Here is a 21,351-nt window from a genome sequence, read left to right as displayed (position 1 = left end):
TGACTTTGGACCCCCCCAAAATAAAGTCTGACACTGTTTCCACTGTTTCCTCATCTATCTCCCATGAAGCGATGGGACCAGATGTAATGATCTTCGTTTTCTGAATGTTGAGCTTTAAGCCAACTTTTTCACTTTCCTCTTTCACTTTCATCAAGAGGCTTTTGAATTCCTCTTCACTTTCTGCCATAAGGGTGGTGTCATCTGCATATCTGAAGTAGTTGAGATTTCTCCCGGCAATCTTAATTGCAGCTTGTGCTTCTTCCAGCCCAGGGTTTCTCATGATGTACTCTGCACATAAGTTGAATAAGCAGGGTGACAATATACAGCCTTGACATACTTCTTTTCCTATTTGGAACCAGTCTATTGTTCCATGTCCAGTTCTAACTGTTGCTTCTTGAACTGCATATAGGTTTCTTAAGAGGCAGGTCAGGTGGTCTGCTATTCCTATCTTTCTCAGAATTTTCCACAGTTTATTGTGATCCACACAGTCAAAGGCTTTGGCATAGTCAATAAAGCAGAAATAGATGTTTTTCTGGAACTCTCTTGTCTTTTCCATGATCCAGCGGATGTTGGCAATTTGATCTCTGGTTCCTCTGCCTTTTCTAAAACCAGCTTGAACATCAGGAAGTTCACAGTTCATGTATTGCTGAAGCCTGGCTTGGAGAATTTTGAGCAGACAGTGGGTACAACCATGAAACTAAAAAACACTTGCTCCTTGGAAGGAAAACTATAACAAATCTGGACAGTGTGTTGAAAAGAAGAGATATTACTCTGCCAACAAAGGTCCATATAGTCAGTCCGTATGATTTTTCAGTAGTCATGTACAGATGTGAGAGTTGGACCATAAAGAAGACTGAGTGTTGAAGAATTGATGCTTTCAAATTGTGATGCTGGAGAAGACTTGTGAGAGTTCCTTGGACTGGAAGGAGGTCAAAAACTGTTAATCCTAAAGAAAATCAGCCTTGAGTATTCATTGGAAGGACTGATGCTGAAGTTGAAGCTCTAATACTTTGGCTACCTGATGAGAGAGCCAAGTCATTGGTAAAGACCAGAAGGCCGGGAGAGATTGAGTGCAGGAGGACACGGGGATGACACAGAATAAGATGGTTGGATAGCATCATTGACTCAACATGAACTCCAGGAGCTAGTGGAGGACAGAGGAGCCTAAACTACTAGAGTCCATGTGGTCACAAACAGTTGGGTATGACTTACTGACTGAACAACAACACTTGTTATGACATTTTTGTTGTTTTTGTCATTTTCTCCTTCTTCATTGGAATTCTTGATCCCATTTTTCTCTTTTGGGGAGTTCTCAACCATTATTTCATCCCTACCGTTTTCTCCATCTCTTCAGTCACTTTGTGACCAGCTATGCATATATTTGAAGGGACTTCCCTGGTGGCTCAGACGGTTAAGCATCTGTCTACAATGTGGGGGACCCGGGTTCGATCCCTGGGTCAGGAAGATCCCCTGGAGAAGGAAATGGCAATCCACTTCATTACTATTGCCTGGAAAATCCCATGGATGAGAAGCCTGGTAGGCTACAGTCCATGGGGTAGCAAAGAGTCGGACACGACTGAGTGCCTTCACTTTCATGCATATATTTGACCTTTATATGGTATTTCCTCAGCTGCATACTTTGTCTTTTCTGTATTTTCTACTCTTTGTTCCTTCAAAATTCATTCTAGATATATTTTTCTAATCTATCTTCCAGTTCATTAATTCCATCTTTAGTGAGGTCTTATCTGGTAATATATTCATCCATTTTTTAGCTACTTTCATTTTATTTTTCTATTACAGAATGTTCATTTACTTCTCTCTAAGTAACTTCCATTTAGCTGCCAAAACTCTCAATCTTGTTTTTACCTTCTTGAATGTGTTAAGCCTACTCATTTCAAAGTGTGGGCCTGATTACTTCATTATCTAGGATGGTAGTAAACCTGTATCTGTTGTCTGTGTTGTTCTCTGTATTGTTCTAAAGAAAAATTATTCATTTTACCTTGTCTCTATGTTTCTCAGTATTTGGGTTTTGCTTTTGTTTTATTTTTTAATATAAATTTATTTATTTTAATTGGAGGTTAATTACTTTACAATATTGTATTGATTTTGCCATACATCAACATGAAACCGCCTCAGGTATACACATGTTGCCCATCCTGAACCCCCCTCCCTCCTCCCTCCACATACTATCCCTCTGGGTCATCTCAGTGCACCAGCCCCAAGCATCCAGTATCATGCATCAAACCTGGACTGGCGATTCATTTCATATATATTATACTTGTTTTTGTTTTAAATTTTGTTTTTTAGTGTTGATCATTTGCACTTCAAAAATATACAGAAATCTTGGGCTTAGGAAAATGTTACCTTCCCCTAGAATCATTTGTGGGTATTGACAATACAAATCACCTTATTAATTTTGAAATTACAATAAACTGAAACTTGGTTACAGTCTCTGCAGAGTTACACTCCTTCTGATCTACACTGACTTCAGATGCAGCCCTTTAAGATTGTAACCCAAAGTTCAGGCCATGATACATTTAAAGATTTGCAAGTCTGTTGAAAGCTTTGATGAGCTTCTCGGTGTGTTTTCTGTTTGTTTTTCTAAGAAAGAAATGGAAAATTTTATTCAAGCCAAATGTGAGGATTATAACCCAGAAAAAAGTTCTCAGAAAGCTCTGAGAACTGTTTCACCCATTAGAAGTCAAGGCACAGTTACAGAAGATTTGGGAGACAAAAGAATGTGGATTAAATGATGTATTATTGACAATTTACATGATCCAGATCTAAGTGTCATCCTGGTGGGACATGTGACCCCTTACAAGATCAAGAAGGAAGGAACACTTGCTGATTACTGTGGAATAAAATGCATATTGTATGGCAAGACAAGAGACATTTAAACATAAAAATTTGTCTCTGCCTTTTGGCCTCCTCTCTGCCTCTTACTGTGCATTGTATATGCTCATTATATATTGACCAAATATTGTCCATTGTCAGAAATACTTGCTCAACCATAAAAAGCAGCATTCTCCTAACATCAATAAACAACTCCTTAAAATATCGCTTTTTCAGTGCTTTCAGCACCTCTCATGGAATCAGAAGATGATCATAGTGGAAAAGGAGCTAAACTATAAGACTCATTCTGTGAATTTCTATTTTCTCCTAGATATTAAGCCAGTGATTTATTTCTCCTTTGTTAGTTCCTCAATGTCTTGAGGCAGATTTTATTTCATATTTTCTTGTTCTTTTTTACTTCTCTTTGACAAAAGAGTTGGTTCAAATTGGATAGTCCACCATTCCTAGAAGCAGAAGGCCTCTGAAAAAAGTGAAAATGTTAGTCACTTAGCCATGTCTGACTCTTTGTGACCCTATGCACTGTAGCCTGCCAGGCTCCGCCGTTCATGAAATTCTCCAGACAAGAATACTGGAGTGGGTAGCCATTCCCTTCTCCAAGGGATATTCCTGACCCAGGGATCGAGCCCAGGTTTCCTGCACTGAAAACAGATTCTTTACTGTCTGAGCCACCAGGGAAGCCTTTAAATTGTTTATTAATAAAACCTACCATCTTTCCATGTGTACACCTCAAATTCTGTCTCAGTAATCCAGGCAACAACAGAGCTGGAACAAACAAGTTGAGACTCTATAATGGGAAGTGACCCCTGAGCTTCTATATAAAATGTGTGAATTCAAGGTGAATTTCTTCACAAGTCTCCTTTACTGTGAAGCCAGTTCAAAATAATATAGTAAAGGAACCAAATTTGAGATATCTTATCTAAGCTCCCCGCCTAGTCCAAACTGAAAACAAGGGCAAAACTGGTACCAGTGTTTTAAAATAGCCCATATCTAAGAGTCTCTGGTTTCTTTAACAGATTCTTTGCCCAGCCATTCATCCAGAGGCAACCTAATTGAAGGCCATTGTTCATAGAATCTCATACACATTTTCTTAAGATTTGCTTTGTGGCCTGTTTTCAACGCTGATTTTTTGAGGTCTGTGTGTTTATTTAAGGCTTAGCAAGTAAATCTCTACTTCCATAGAAATGCGCCCTTGCTCTAGCAGATGCTGTGGAGCCACCAGTGTACCCCCTTCAAGATAAGCAGGCATGTTTTCTCAGTCTCAGGGAGTGTTGGCTGCTGACAGCTCACAGACATGCTCCTCTCTGGGAATTGCCTACACTGGAAGAAGTGGTTTGGCCTAGGAACATCCCTCCCCTGCAGAAAGCACATATCAAATATGTGAGTAAAATGTACGTCACATTACCTAGCTTTAGGAAGTCTCTGAAGGGTCCTCCTAGCTCCAGAAGTCTCTGTGAGTTTGATTAGATCCTCTACTGAATCTGCAGCACAGTTCAGCCTCACCCTCTCCTCAGTCCTGCTGTTGCTGAGAGCACCCCCAGCAAGCCTCCTGCATGCACCTGAGTGTGTTTCCTTAGAAACTGACCTAGGACACTCATCTGTATGAAAAATAGCCACTTGGACAAAACCATCCTAAGTAGCAGCAACCTAGCACAGTAAGCCTCAAGTGGACACTAGAAGCAAAGTCCTTCTAGAGCCTGTCCAGGCCACAACAATAAAAAAGCTGCACAGCATACAAAAATCTCTATGTTGGGAATGGATAAAGAAAAAAGTGAAAGTGAAAGTAAAGTCGATTAGTCATGTCTGACTCTTTGCGACCCCATGGACTGTAGCCTACCAGGCTCCTCTGTCCGTGGGAATTTTGAGGAAATAGTACTGGAATGGACTGCCATTTCCTTCTCCAGGGGATCTTCCCAACCCAGGGATCGAACCCGGATCTCCCACATTGTAGACAGCTGCTTTACCGTCAGAGCCACCAGGGAAGTTGTAGCCCATATATACAGTGGAATATTGCTCAGCCATTTAAAAAAAAAAAAAAAAAGCAAAGTAATGTAATTTGTAAAACAGGGATGGATCCAAGACTGTCATACTGAGTGAAATGTCAGACAGAGAGACAGCATACAATGTTGCTTGCATATGAAATCTAAAAAATGGTAAAAATGAACATATTTCCAAGATGCAAATAGAGTCACAGATGTAGAAAACAAACTTATTGTCACTAAGTGAAAGGGGAAGGAATAATCTGGGAGATTGGGATTGATATATACATATTGTTAAGAATGCACAGAAGAACTGTCAAAAAAGATTTTCATGACCAAGATAATCACGATGGTGTGATCACACACCTAGAGCCAGACATCCTGGAATGTGAAGTCAAGTGGGCCTTAGAAAGCATCACTACAAACAAAGCTAGTGGAGGTGATGGAATTCCAGTTGAGCTGTTTCAAATCCTGAAAGATGATGCTGTGAAAGTGCTGCACTCGATATGCCAGCAAATTTGGAAAACTCAGCAGTGGCCACAGGACTGGAAAAGGTCAGTTTTTTTTCCAATCCCCAAAAAAGGCAATGCCAAAAAATGCCCAAACTACCACACAATTGCAATCATCTCACACACTAGTAAAGTAATACTCAATATTCTCCAAGCCAGGTTTCAGCAATACGTGAACCATGAACTTCCAGATGTTCAAGCTGGTTTTAGAATAGGAAGAGGAACCAGAGATCAAATTGCCAACATCCACTGGATCATGGAAAAAGCAAGGGAGTTTCAGAAAAACATCTATTTCTGCTTTATTGACTATGCCAAAGCCTTTGACTGTGTGGATCACAAGAAACTGTGGAAAATTCTTCAAGAGATGGGAATACCAGACCACCTGACCTGCCTCTTGAGAAATCTGTATGCAGGTCAGGAAGCAACAGTTAGAACTGGACATGGAACAGACTGGTTCCAAATAAGAAAAGGAGTACTTCAAGGCTGTATATTGTCACCCTGCTTATTTAACTTCTATTCATGGGGTCACAAAGAGTCGGACACGACTGAGCGACTGAACTGAACTGAACTGAACTCACTGTCTGTAGTGATTTGGAATCCAAAAAGATAAAAGCTGTCACTGCTTCCACTTTTTTCCCTTCTATTTGCCATGAAGAGATAGGTGTAGGTGCCATGATCTTAATATTTTGAAAGTTGAATTTTAAGCCAGCTTTTTCACTCTCCTCATTCCCTTTCATCTAGAGACTCCTTAGTTCTTCTTCTGCCGGGAGCCACCACGGGAGATCCCACCCTTGACAAGGTCATGTGGAAGAGAACTGTTAAGCAAGGCTTTAGAACTCACGGGGCTCCCTAGGCTTTCTCGAGCATGTACCTCAAAACCAGAATATGTTTGTTTTATTATTTTATGACTTTTAACAATTCCTCTAACATTAACAGGGGGCTATTCCTGACCACCTTTCTCTGGAGAAAATTAACTTAGGGCTATAGCTACTAAGTCTCCTGGACATGAGAGGACTATTTCCAATCAAAATCCCTCTGTTAGCATTCCAGCTTGCTTGGCAGGTATATCCAGACTCTTGCAGCTATGCATATGATTATTTACAGCCTCCCAACTATGAGAGGCATGGAAAGCCTAAAACATAGAGCCTTTTAAAGAGTTAAAATTTATTAGAGTAGTGCTGGCATAGGATTTCATTATTGGGCCAATGCTTGTTGCTAAGTTCCCATATCTCTTATCCACTGTGCACCTGGGAGTGCATTAGTTAACATAGTTGGAAAGTAAGAAAAACAAGTTTGCCTTGAAATTAACTACATCAGACTTTTGAGCTAATTGGTTCTTTCTTGTAACTCACTGCACTTTTGCTCTGTGAGAAATGTAACTTGTTTAATACTTTCTGAGGTTGACATAGATTAGAAATACAGAGAAAAAACACTTTGAGGGAAAATAAGTTTTCTGGTTGGGCAGCCTTTATCAAAAGAGGGTCATAAAATGTCCACAGGCCTCCAAGGCCAAAAGATAATGTACACAACATTGTCTATGGGAAAGTTTGCAAACAAAAAAATATCCTGGTTTCAATAAAGACAAAACAGATGTAATGTTTGGGCTGACTCTGTATGCCTTTGCGTCTTTCATTTCCCTCTATGTATAAGACAAGGTATAAAAATGCCTTTAAAAATAAAGTTATTGGGCCTCACTCGAAGAAGCTTGGTCACCCCGTGTTCTTCTTTTTTTCTCTCTTACTTTCTTTTTCAGGCTGATCCCTTGGAACACAGATGCTCTCTGCATTCACTTTTCTGCCTGGGCTTCTAAGACTTTATTAGCTTTCTATGTAAACCAAGGAATATCAGCCTTTTTCTTGCCTCTATTTTCTTATCTACAATATTCTTTCCTTATCTCTCTCTAAATCATCCGCAACATCGTTTTTCCTTCACGTTTCCCTGGATCTTGCAGGGGCTGGACCCCGGCATGTGGCGCCACGAACAGGAACCTAAAAGGTAATCCTCCTCCATTGTGCAGTTACTCGAAAGAGCTAGGTCCCCACTCAGGGTTTCTGGGACCCCTCTGCATAAGGTAGGTAGGAAAAGAGGGATGGGAAGTATTGGGTTGAAATAAACCCGGTTGACAGGTTGAAAGAAACCTGAAGTGCTGATTCTTGCAATATAAGACAAGAAATCAGTGTTACAGTGTTAACTCTTGCAATATAAGACTAGAGATCTGTGGAGGAGCTGGAAGGCTTTGAGCAAATACTGAGAATGTATTTGCTTTACTCATGACGAAGGTTGGAAGCTGGGACGAGCATAACAAAGGGTTATGAGCGTTCACCGAGGGCCCAAGTCTGGGAATGGATAACGAAGGGTTATACGCCCAGCCATGAGGCATTTGAAGGCTTCCTTCTGACCACCTGTTTCTGAGAGCAAGGACTGTTGTTTCATGATAAGACTCCCTTAGAGTTTCGCCAAAGCTGTGTTATGGCTTGGGAGGTGGGAACTGTATTTTATGCTTGAATGCTTTAATGTTTATCTGGAATGGCTACGTGCAAATCAGCCTTATGCTCTATTGCCTGAAAATTATAAAACTATGCAATTGGATAATAAACTTTGTCAGTGCACTAGAGGCTGTCCCTGAGTGTTCTTTTCACAGTGTGGTTCTCTGAGACTTAGAGAGATCTCTGCTGAAATCTTAAATCTTTCTCTATAGAAATCAGTACTGAAATCTTAAATCTTTCTCTACAAAAATCTCTGACATGGGTAACAATGAGTCACAAGAACGACAACTCTTTATAGAAGTAATTTTGCAACTGTTAAACAAAAGAGGAATCAAAATTAAAAGGCTAGTGTTCAATCCTTTTTTACATTTGTATAAGAACAATGTCCTTGGTTTCCAGAAGAGGACACTGTTAATTTAGATACTTGGGAAAAGGTAGGAAAACAACTAAAAAACTTATTATACTTTACATGGGCCAGAAAAAGTTTCCTGCAGATGCTTTTGCTCTGTGGAACATGATTAGAAATGTCCTGGACCCCCGTCATGAGGCTGTTAGATAGCCTATGGGAGAGGCTATAGCGGTGGATGGTAATAGGTCTCCACCTTCTACGCAGATCATATTTTCTGCCGTTTGACAGAGAAAAAGAGGGACACTGTGCTCTACCTCCCGAAGAAGGAGAGGGCTTACAGGACGCTGTGGCCGGGCACCCTGGCGAGCCCCCTCTCCTCTACACAAACCTTTAAAAACTTATCCACCACTTCCTGATTTAAGGTGAGATCGCTGCTGCCTCGTTTGCACCTCCCAGGGTGCAGGAGTTCCCCACTTTGTCCCCAAAGCCTCTTAAAGCATTGCCTAAGGCTGAAAAAGATAAAAAGTTTTTTGAACAAAGTAACTTTAAAAGCGGACGCATGCACAATAAGCAGAGCGTGCTTTGGGGGGCCTCACCCAGGCTAGGAGAGAAACGGAACAGCAAAAAGGAGACTTGGCAATAATATTAACCCCTGATGTGCTGGTTACTCTGATTCCAACGGTAGTGGCTAACCCCCTACCTGAGGGCATTGTGAGACTTGTGCTAGGGCATAGCTAGCTTTGTTTTAAAAAAAAATTTGGTGGTACCTGGTGTAGTAGATTCTGATTATATTGGAGAAATTTAAGTTTTGATCTTGCCGCCTACCAAAACTGTGTAAATTAATAAAGGTTGAAGAGTAACACAGCTTTTGCTTTTACCTTATTATCAGACAAAATGAACTTAACTTCTCAAGCTAGGAGCCCCAAAACATTTAAATCTAGTGATCTAGACTTTTGGGTGCAAAAAATTACAGCTCCAAGGCCTTTAAAAGATCTTTTAATTCAAGAAAATAAAATGTCAGGGCTATTAGATACTAAAACAGATGTCTCTTACATTGTTGAAAAAGATTAACCTTATTCCTACCAAGCCAACGCTGGTCAATCAGATAGCTAAATTAAAACAAGAAAAAATTAAGTATTCCTCTCCACATCATGTTTTATACCATGCTTTGTTTGTAATTAATCATTTAAACATAGACACACAGAGACAGACGGCAATGACGAGGCACTGGACTCCTGAAGGGGCTATGACTTGGCCCCTGGTCAAGTAAAAAGACTTCCTTGCCAGAGAGTAAAAAAAGCCAAACGTGTTGCTAACTTGTGGGAAAGGGTATGCTTGTGTGTTTCTACAGGATTCTACTTCTCCTGTTTGGATCCCAGACAGACTGATTCGCCATGTCACAGTCCCCTAGACATACAGTTCCCCCATAGCTTCGACCACAAAAGAAGAAAGACACTCCTCTGCCCCTGCCTCCGCTGCCCACCTGAAAAGTCCAACAGACTCTAAGACGACTGACAACAGAGATCTCAAAAAAAACTTAATGTACAAATAAATTATTCAGATAGACCTAATGTAATATTTTATAAATGATGCATGCTTTCATCTTGTTTAATTCTCAATATAATGTTTGCTCCTTTGTGGTATTGCAACGTCCACCCAATCTTATGTTTGTGACTGTAACCACTTATTGGTATGATAACTGTGGTTTTGCTGTGCTACAACAACTACAAGATTTAATGCGATCAACATGGTTTATGGGCTTACTTATCTTAAAAATATCTGCTTTAATAACAGCAATTACTTCTGTTACTTCAACTGTTACTGTTAATGTTACTGTTGTTGTTGCTTAGCAGCGATGTCGTTGCCTCAACAAGTACACACTGCCCAGTATGTTGATACTATGTCCAAAAATGTTTCTTTGGTGTTGGCAACACAAGAGGTTGTAAATGGGAAGTGAAAGGTGGGGGTGGATGCCCTGAAAGAGGCGATGATGCATGTTGAGACTAAACTGTAAGTTTTATTTTATTTTTTTGAAGATTCTCCTGAAGGATTTATTTATTTATTTTAAATTTTATTTTTACTTTATTTTACTTTACAATACTGTATTGGTTTTGCCATACATTGACATGAATCCACCATGGGTGTATACGAGCTCCCAATCCTGAATCCCCCTCCCACCTCCCACCTCATATCATCTCTCTGGATCATCCCCGTGCACCAGCCCCAAGCATGCTGTATCCTGTATCGAACCTAGACTGGCACTTTGTTTCTTACGTGATAGTATACATGTTTCAATGCCATTCTCCCAAATCATCCCACCCTCTCCCTCTCCCTCAGAGTCCAAAAGTTCGTTCTATACATCTGTGTCTCTTTTGCTGTCTCACATACAGGGTCATCATTACCATCTTTCTAAATTCCACATATATGTGTCAGTATACTGTATTGTTGTTTTTCTTTCTGGCTTACTTCACTCTGTATAATTGGTTCCAGTTTCATCCATCTCATTAGAACTGAATCAAATGTATTCTTTTTAATGGCTGAGTAATACTCCATTGTGTACATGTACCACAGCTTTCTTATCCATTTGTCTGCTGATGGACATCTAGGTTGTTTCCATGTCCTGGCTATTATAAACAGTGCTGCAATCAACACTGGGGTACATGTGTCTCTTTCAATTCTGGTTTCCTTGGTGTATGCCCAGCAGTGGGATTGCTGGGTCATAAGGCAGTTCTATTTGCAATTTTTAAAGGAATCTCCACACTGTTCTCCATAGTGGCTGTATTTGCATTCCAACCAACGGTGTAAGAGGGTTTCCTTTTCTCCACACCCTCTCCAGCATTTATTGCTAGTAGACTTTATGATCTCAGCCATTCTGACTGGTGTAAAATGGTACCTCATTGTGGTCTTGATTTGCATTTCTGTTATAATGAGTGATGTTGAGCATCTTTTCATGTGTTTGTTAGCCATTTGTATGTCTTCTTTGGAGAAATGCCTGTTTAGTTCTTTGGCCCATTTTTTTATTGGGTCGTTTATTTTTCTGGAGTTGAGCTGTAGGAGTTGCTTGTATATTTTTGAGATTAGTTGTTTGTCATTTGCTTCATTTTCTATTGTTTTCTCCCATTCAGAAGGCTGTCTTTTCACCTTGCTTATAGTTTCCTTTGTTGTGCAGAAGCTTTTAATTTTAATTAGATCCCATTAGTTTATTTTTGCTTTTATTTCCAGTATTCTGGGAGGTGGATCATAGAGGATCCTGCCGTGATTTATGTCGGAGAGTCTTTTGCCTATGTTCTCCTCTAAGAGTTTTATAGTTTCTGGTCTTACATTTAGATCTTTAATCCATTTTGAGTTTATTTTTGTGTGCGGTGTTACAAAGTGATCTAGTTTCATTATTTTATAAGTGGTTGACCAGTTTTCCCAGCACCACTTATTAAAGAGATTGTTTTTACTCCATTGTATATTCTTGCCTCCTTTGTCGAAGATAAGGTGTCCATAGGTGTGTGGATTTATCACTGGGCTTTCTATTTTGTTCCATTGATCTAGATTTCTGTCTTTGTGCCAGTACCATACTGTCTTGATGACTGTGGCTTTGTAGTAGAGTCTGAAGTCAGGCAAGTTGATTCCTCCAATTCCATTCTTCTTTCTCAAGATTGCTTTGGCTATTCGAGGTTTTTTGTATTTCCATACAAATCCTGAAATTGTTTGTTCTAGTTCTGTGAAAAATACTGCTGGTAGCTTGTTCGGGATTGCATTGAATTTGTAGATTCCTTTGGGTAGTATACTCATTTTCACTATATTGATTCTTCTGATCCATGAACATGGTGTATTTCTCCATCTATTAGTGTCCTTTTTGATTTCTTTCATCAGTGTTTTATAGTTTTCTATATATAGGTCTTTTGTTTCTTTAGGTAGATATATTCCTAAGTATTTTATTCTTTTCGTTGCAATGGTGAATGGAATTGTTTCCTTAATTTCTTTTACTACTTTCTCATTATTAGTGTATAGGAATACATGGGATTTCTGTGTGTTGATTTTATATCCTGAAACTTTACTATATTCATTGATTAGCTCTAGTAATTTTCTGGTGGAGTCTTTAGGATTTTCTATGTAGAGGGTCATGTCATCTGCAAACAGTGAGAGTTTTACTTCTTCTTTTCCAATTTGGATTCTTTTTATTTCTTTTTCTGCCCTGATTGCTGTGGCCAAAACTTCCAGAACTATGTTGAATAGTAGCGGTGAAAGTGGGCACCCTTTTCTTGTTCCTGACTTTAGGGGAAATGCTTTCAATTTTTCACCATTGAGGATAATGTTTGCTGTGGGTTTGTCATATATAGCTTTTATTATGTTGAAGTATGTTCCTTCTATTCCTGCTTTCTGGAGAGTTTTTATCATAAATGGGTGTTGAATTTTGTCAAAGGCCTTCTCTGCATCTATTGAGATAATCATATGGCTTTTATTTTTCAATTTGTTAATGTGGTGAATTATATTGATTGATTTGCAGATATTGAAGAATCCTTGCATCCCTTGGATAAAGCCCATTTGGTCATGGCGTATGATCTTTTTATTGTGTTGTTGGATTCTGATTGCTAGAATTTTGTTGAGGATTTGTGCATCTATGTTCATCAGTGATATTGGCTTGTAGTTTTCTTTTTTGTAGCATCTTTGTCAGGTTTTGGTATTAGGGTGATGGTGGCTTCATAGAATGAGTTTGGAAGTTGACCTTTCTCTGCAATTTTCTGGAGGAGTTTGAGTAGGATAGGTGTTAGGTCTTCTCGAAATTTTTGGTAGAATTCAGCTGTGAAGCCGTCTGGACTTGGGCTTTTGTTTGCTTGAAGATTTCTGATTACAGTTTCAATTTCTTGTGACGGGTCTGTTATGATTTTCTACTTCTCCCTGGTTCAGTTTTGGAAAGTTATAGTTTTCTAAGAATTTGTCCATTTCTTCCACGTTGTCCATTTTATTGGCTCATAATTGCTGATAGTAGTGTCTTATGATCCTTTGTATTTCTGTGTTGTCTTTTGTGATCTCTCCATTTTCATTTCTAATTTTATTGATTTGATTTTTCTCTCTTTGTTTCTCAATGAGTCTGGCTAATGCTTTGTCAATTTTATTTATCCTTTCCAAGAAACAGGTTTTGGTTTTGTTGATTTTTGCTATGGTCTCTTTTGTTTCTTTTGCATTTATTTCTGCCCTAATTTTTAAGATTTCTTTCCTTCTACTAACTCTGGGGTTCTCCACTTCTTCCTTTTCTAGTTGCTTTAGGTGTAGAGTTAGGTTATTTATTTGACTTTTTTCTTGTTTCTTGAGGTATGCCTGTATTGCTATGAACTTTCCTCTTATCACTGCTTTTATAGTGACCCACAGGTTTTGGGTTGTTATGTTTTCATTTTCATTCGTTTCTATGCATATTTTGATTTCTTTTTTGATTTCTTCTGTGATTTGTTGGTTATTCAGAAGCATGTTGTTCAGCCTCCATATGTTGGAATTTGTAATAGTTTTTATCCTGTAATTGAGATCTAATCTTAATGCATTATGGTCAGAAAAGATGCTTGGAATGATTTCGATTTTTTTAAATTTATCAAGGTTAGATTTATGGCCCAGGATGTGATCTATCCTGGAGAAGGTTCTGTGAGCACTTGAGAAAAAGGTGAAATTCATTGTTTTGGGGTGGAATGTCCTATAGATATCAATTAGGTCTAACTGATCTAATGTATCATTTAAAGTGCGTTTCTTTGTTAATTTTCTGTTTAGTTGATCTGTCCATAGGTGTGAGTGGGGTATTAAAGTCTCCCACTATTATTGTGTTATTATTAATTTCCCCTTTCATACTTGTTAGCATTTGTCTTACATATTGCGGTGCTTCTATGTTGGGTGCATATATATTTTTTATTGTTATGTCTTCTTCTTGGATTGATCCTTTGATCATTGTGTAGTGGCCTTTTTTGTCTCTTTTCACAGCCTTTGCTTTAAAGTTTATTCTATCGGATATGAGTATTGCTACTCCTGCTTTCTTTTGGTCTCTATTTGCGTGGAATATCTTTTTCCAGCCCTTCACTTTCAGTCTGTATGTGTCCCTTGTTTTGAGGTGGGTCTCTTGTAGGCAGTATATATAGGGATCTTGTTTTTGTATCCATTCAGCCAGTCTTTGCCTTTTGGTTGGGGCATTCAACCCACTTACGTTGAAGGTAATTATTGATAAGTATGATCCCATCACCATTTACTTTGTTGTTTTGGATTCGGGTTTATATGCCCTTTTTGTGTTTCCTGTGTAAAGATTATCCTTTAGCATTTGTTGGAGAGCTGGTTTGGTGGTGCTGAATTCTCTTAGCTTTTGCTTGTCTGTAAAGCTTTTGATTTCCCCTTCGTATTTGAATGAGATCCTTGCTGGGTACAGTAATCTGGGCTGTAGCTTATTTTCTTGCATCACTTTAAGTATGTCTTGCCACTCCCTCCTGGCCTGAAGAATTTCTATTGAAAGATCTGCAGTTATCCTTATGGGAATCCCCTTGTGTGTTATTTTTTCCCTTGCTGCTTTTAATATTTTATCTTTGTGTTTGGTCTTTGTTAATTTGATTAATATATGTCTTGGGGTGTTTTGCCTTGGGTTTTTCCTGTTTGGAACTCTATCGGGTTTCTTGGACTTGGGTGATTATTTCCTTCTCCATTTTAGGGAATTTTTCAGCTATTATCTCCTCAAGTATTTTCCCATGGCCTTTCTTTTTGTCTTCTTCTTCTGGGACTCCTATAATTCGAATGTTGGAGCATTTCATATTGTCCTGGGGATCTCTGAGATTGTCCTCATTTCTTTTAATTCATTTTTCTTTTCTCCTCTCTGATTCACTTATTTCTACCATTCTATCTTCTATTTCACTAATCCTATCTTCTGCCTCCATTATTCTACTATTTGTTGCCTCCAGAGTGTTTCTGATCTCATTTATTGCATTATTCATTATATATTGACTCTTTTTTATTTCTTCTAGATCCTTGTTAAACCCTTCTTGCATCTTCTCAGTCCTTGACTCCAGACTATTTATCTGTGATTCCATTTTGATTTCAAGATTTTGGATCATTTTCACTATCAATATTCGGAACTCTTTCTCAGGTAGATTCCCTATCTCTTCGTCTTTTGTTTGATTTGGTGGGCATTTCTCCTGTTTCTTTATCTGCTGGATATTCCTCTCTCTCTTCATCTTGGTTATATTGCTGCATTTGGGGTGGCCTTTCTATATTCTGGGAACTTGTAGAGTTCTCTTCATTATGGAGTTTCCTCACTGTGGGTGGGGTTGTATCAGTGGCTTGTCAAGGTGTCTTGGTTAAAGAGGCTTGTGTTGGAGTTCTGGTGGATAGAGCTGGATTTCTTCTCTCTGGAGTGCTATGAAGTGTCCAGTATTGGATTATGAGACGTCAATTGTTTTGGAATAACTTTGAGCTGCCTGTATATTGAAGCTCAGGCGTGTGTTCCTGTGTTGCTGGAGAATTTGCATGGTATGTCTTGCTCTGGAGCTTGTTGGCCCTTGGGTGGTGCTTGGTTTCAGTGTAGTTATGGAGGCGTTTTATGAGCTCCTATAGATTAATGTTCCCTGGATTCAAGATTTCTCTGATATTCTCAGGATTTGGACTTAAGCCTCCTGCTTCTGGTTTTGTTTTATTTTTACGATAGCCTCAAGACTTCTCCATCTATACAGCACCGATGATAAAACATCTAGGTTAAAGATGAAAGGTGTCTCCACATTGAGGGACACCCAGAGAGGTTCACTGAGTTACAAGGAGAAGAGAAGAGGGAGGGGGTAGTTAGAGGTGACTGGAATGAGATGAGGTGGGATCAAAAGAGGAGAGAGCAACAACATCACTCATTATTAGAGAAATGCAAATCAAAACCACAATGAGGTACCACTTCACACCAGTCAGAATGTCAGCGATCCAAAAATCTGCAAGCAATAACTGCTGGAGAGGGTATGGAGAAAAGGGAACCCTCCTACACTGTTGGTGGGAATGCAAACTAGTACAACCACTATGGAAAACAGTGTGGAGATTCCTTAAAAAAATTGCAAATAGAACTGCCTTATGACCCAGCAATCCCACTGCTGGGCATACACACCGAGGAAACCAGAATTGAAAGAGACACATGTACCCCAGTGTTCATCGCAGCACTGTTTATAATAGCCAGGACATAGAAACAACCTAGATGTCCATCAGCAGATGAATGGATAAGAAAGCTGTGGTACATATACACAATGGAGTATTACTCAGCCGTTAAAAAGAATACATTTGAATCAGTTCTGATGAGATGGATAAAACTGGAGCCGATTATACAGAGTGAAGTAAGCCAGAAGGAAAAACACCAATACAGTATACTAACGCATATATATGGAATTTAGAAAGATGGCAATGATGACCCTGTATGCAAGACAGCAAAAAAGACACAGATGTGTATAGCGGACTTTTGGACTCAGAGGGAGAGGGAGAGGGAGATTTGGGAGAATGGCATTGAAACATGTATACTATCATGTAAGAATCAAATCACCAGTCTATGTCCAATGCAGGATACAGCATGCTTGGGGCTGGTGCACGGGGATGACCCAGAGGGATGTTATGGGGAGGGAGGTGGGAGGGGGGTTCATGTTTGGGATCACATGTACACCCGTGGTGGATTCATGTCAATGTATGGCAAAACCAATACAGTATTCTAAAGTAAAATAAAGTAAAAATAAAAAAAAAAATTAAAAAAAAAAAAAAAAGAGGTGAGAGCAAGCTAGCCAGTAATCACTTCCTTATGTGCGCTCCACAGTCTGGACTGCTCAGTGGTGTTAACAGAGTTATACAGGGAAGAGGAGGGGGAGGAAGTAGACAGAGGTGGCCAGGAGGATAAGAGGGAAATGAAAAGGAGAGAGACAGATCCAGCCAGTAACCTGTTCCCTGAGTGTTCTCCACCGTCTGGAACACACAGAGATTCACAGAGTTGGGCAGAGAAGAGAATGGGGCGAGAAGAGACAGAGGCCACCTGGTGAAGAAAAAGGAGAGTCCAAAGGAGGAGAGAGTGGTCAAGCCAGTAATCTCGCTCTCAGGTAATATTGGGTACTAAAGATTGGGGTTTTAAATGTACAAAATTGACAACAAAAACCAAAAAGCAAAGATTAAAAATCTGGAGTAGAGACTGGATTTTCAAAAATACAATATTAAAGAAGAGAAGAAGAAGAAAAAACCAAGCCACAAGAATTATTAAAAGACAATAACATCAACCACAAAAAGACTATGTACGGGTTTGCTTTACAAATAATGTCTTTTTTTTTTTTTTCGAAAAGTAATAGTAGGTTATATAAAGAAAAATTAGAGAAGTAGAGGACTTAAAAATTTAAGAAAGTTTAAAAAAAGGAGAGAAAAAAAAAGAAGAAAAAACAATCACGCAACAACATCAACATTAAAAAAAAAAGAATGATCGTAAAAATAGTAAAGATATATCGGGCCCTTTCCCTGGTGTTGTGGGCAGTGTGGGGTCACTTCCAAGGCGGTTCCCTCTGTTTAATTCCTTCTGTTTGCTGGTCTCTTCAGCGTCTGATTTCTGTCTTGACTCAGGGAGGCGGTGGTGGACACATTTTTTTTTTTTTTTTTTAGGCTCACTTGTTTAGTTGTGCTGTGGGGAGGGAGGGATGCTGCAAACAAATATTACTGGTGTGTGCTTGCAGTGTCTCATCCACGCTGGGCTTGCCCCTGCTCGTGGCACACACCGCTCAGGCTCTACGTTGCTCCACCAGGGAACTGGGGAACTGTCTGAGGCCGGCCCTAGGCTTCATGCACCTTCCCGGTCTAAGCCTCTCAGGCTCGGCGCTCAGGTAGCCCTCAGAGATGCAGATTTGGTTGGGCCTGCGTTTTGTGCCCTTCCCAGGTCCGAGTAGCTTAAGAGTTAGGCGAGTGCAGTCACTACGACTTATCACCTTTCCCTGCTGCTCAGTTTTCTGGGTGTACCACTGGTGTTCCTTTTCAGGCAGATGATGACTGTCCAGAACCCCCAGAAGTCTTAGTTAGCAAAGAAGCCTGCTTACATTTTGATAGGTAATGCCTCTCTTGGGCTGCGATTGCCCCCTTCCAGCCCTTAAGGCTCTGGCTGCCTGTCACCGGAGGGGGATGTTCTGCAGCCGGCTATTTCCATTCCATCCTTTGTTCTGTGCATGGTCCTGATGATGTCTTATGTTTGAGTGTTTTGGGTGGTAGCTATCCCACAGTCTGATTTGCTAGCTGAAGTTAGTTCGCTCTGGTCATGCGCAAGGTATTCTGGCCCGATTCTTAAAAAAGCACTGCAGCCTGCACCTTCCACAGTGGCCCAATTCTTAAAAAGCACTGCAGCCTGCACCTCCTGGGCCTCCCTGTCCAGCCCCCACTTGCTAATGGCGGATGCAGGCATCTGCACTGCTTTTCCACTGGGGGAGTTACTGTTGGGCTTGTAATCTGTTGGTCTTAATTATTTATCTATTTTCCCTTTCTGTTATGTTGCCCTCTGTGCTTCCAAGGCTCGCCACAGACTTGGCAGTGAGAATGTTTGCTGGTGTTTGGAAACCTCTCTTCTTAAGAGTCTCTTCTGAGGACGGGACTCCCTTCCTGGGACAGAGCATCCTCCATACCTCCTTTGTCTCTTTTTTCATCTTTTATATTTTTTCCTACCTGTTTTTGAAGACAATGATCTGCTTTTCTGGGTGCCTGATGTCCTCTCCCAGCATTCAGAAGTTGTTTTGTGGAATTTACTCAGCGTTGAAGTGTTCTTTTGATGAAGTTGTGAGGGAGAAAGTGGTCTCCCCATCCTATTCCTCTGACATCTTAGGACCGCCCCCTGAATTATAGGTTTTAAAAGTAGAGTTGACATTGCCCTGTCGTGCCAACTGCAGTAAATTTATGTGACACCCCTGAGGGTAGATTTGTAGCTAAGAGGGAAGTAAAAGTCATATTTCGAGGGTATGGAACGGCTCCAACAATAGTTTAGATTTGGGAAAACATAACGGTCAGGTAGAGACCTTGGAACACTCTGGATTAAATTTTACTGCCACAAAAGCAACAAGTGACCTTTCCCCATACATTTTCTAATTTCATTTCTGGAAAAAATATTCTGTCTACTGTCTTCAGTTATGCTGCACTAGCTGTTTTTATTCTGCTTCTCATAATTATTCTTCCTTGTGTTGTCAAAACTCTTCAACAGAACACTCAAAAGCTCACGACAAATTACATCTGTCTTAAAAAATAAAAAAGGGGGAGATGCCGGGAGCCACGATGGGAGATCCCACCCTTGACAAGGTCATGTGGAAGAGAACTGTTAAGCAAGGCTTTAGAACTCAAGGGGCTCCCTAGGCTTTCTCGAGCAACTACCCCAAAACTAGAATCTGTCTGTTTTACTATTTCATGACTTTCACCAATTCCTCTGACATTAACAGGGGGCTATTCCTGACCACCTTTCTCTGGAGAAAATTAACTTAGGGCTATAGCTACTAAGTCTCCTGGACATGAGAGGACTATTTCCAATCAAAATCCCTCTGTTAGCATTCCAGCTTGCTTGGCAGGTATATCCAGACTCTTGCAGCTATGCATATGATTATTTACAGCCTCCCAACTATGAGAGGCATGGAAAGCCTAAAACATAGAGCCTTTTAAAGAGTTAAAATTTATTAGAGTAGTGCTGGCATAGGATTTCATTATTGGGCCAATGCTTGTTGCTAAGTTCCCATATCTCTTATCCACTGTGCACCTGGGAGTGCATTAGTTAACATAGTTGGAAAGTAAGAAAAACAAGTTTGCCTTGAAATTAACTACATCAGACTTTTGAGCTAATTGGTTCTTTCTTGTAACTCACTGCACTTTTGCTCTGTGAGAAATGTAACTTGTTTAATACTTTCTGAGGTTGACATAGATTAGAAATACAGAGAAAAAACACTTTGAGGGAAAATAAGTTTTCTGGTTGGGCAGCCTTTATCAAAAGAGGGTCATAAAATGTCCACAGGCCTCCAAGGCCAAAAGATAATGTACACAACATTACCTATGGGAAAGGATTGCAAAAAAAATCCTGGGTTCGATAAAGACAAAACAGATGTAATGTTTGGGCTGACTCTGTATGCCTTTGCGTCTTTCATTTCCCTCTATGTATAAGACAAGGTATAAAAATGCCTTTAAAAATAAAGTTATTGGGCCTCACTCGAAGAAGCTTGGTCACCCCGTGTTTTTCTTTTTTTCTCTCTTACTTTCTTTTTCAGGCTGATCCCTTGGAACACAGATGCTCTCTGCATTCACTTTTCTGCCTGGGCTTCTAAGACTTTATTAGCTTTCTATGTAAACCAAGGAATATCATCCTCTTTCTTGCCTCTATTTTCTTGTCTGCAGTATTCTTTCCTTATCTCTCTCTAAATCATCTGCCAACACGGTTTTTCCTTCAGATTCCCCTAGAACCTGCGGGGGCTGGACCCCGGCACTCTTCATTTTCTGCCATTAGAGTGGTATCATCTACATATCTGAGGTTGTTGACATTTCACCTGGAAATCTGGATTCCAACTTGTGATTCATCCAGCCTGGCATTTTGCATGATGTACTCTGCATAGAAGTTAAATAAGTAGGGTGACTATATACAGCCTTTTCACTCTCCATTCCCAATTTTGAACCAGTCCATTGTTCCATATCGAGCTCCAACTCTTTCTTCTTGATCTCCATACAAATTTCTTTGGCATTGCCTTTCTTTGGGACTGGAATGAAAACTGACATTTTCCAGTCATGTGGACACTGCTGAGTTTTCCAAATTTGCTGGCATATTGAGTGCAGCACTTTCAAGCATCATCTTTTATGATTTGAGATAACTCAGCTGGAATTCCATCACCTCCACTAGCTTTGTTCGTAGTAATGCTTCCTAAGGCCCACTTGACTTCACATTCCAGGATGTCTGACTGTAGGTGAGTGATCGCACCATTGTGGTTATCTGAGTCATTAAGGTCTTTTTTGTATAGTTTTTCTGTGTATTCTCACCACTTCTTAATATCTTCTGTTTCTGTTAGGTCATTATCATTTCTGTACTTTATCATGCCGATCTTTGCATGAAATGTTCCCTTGTTACATCCAATTTTCTTGAAGAGATTTCTAATCTTTCTCATTCTATTTTTTTTCTCTAATTTTTGCATTGGTCATTTAAGAAGGCCTTCTTATCTCTCTCTGCTTGG

At 39.8% G+C, this 21,351-nt stretch overlaps 1 pseudogene; it reads left to right on the top strand.

The window, feature by feature from the left end:
* LOC138097826 (T-cell surface glycoprotein CD1a-like) overlaps nucleotides 1-10,130 on the top strand; it is a 29,779-nt pseudogene extending 19,649 nt beyond the window's left edge.
* The last annotated feature ends 11,221 nt before the right edge of the window (nucleotides 10,131-21,351 follow it).

The sequence above is a fragment of the Capricornis sumatraensis genome, chromosome 2, assembly GCF_032405125.1.
Source record: "Capricornis sumatraensis isolate serow.1 chromosome 2, serow.2, whole genome shotgun sequence".
NCBI lineage: Eukaryota > Metazoa > Chordata > Mammalia > Artiodactyla > Bovidae > Capricornis > Capricornis sumatraensis.
Note: the sequence above shows the minus strand (reverse complement) of the source record. Positions and strands in the feature narration are given on the sequence as shown.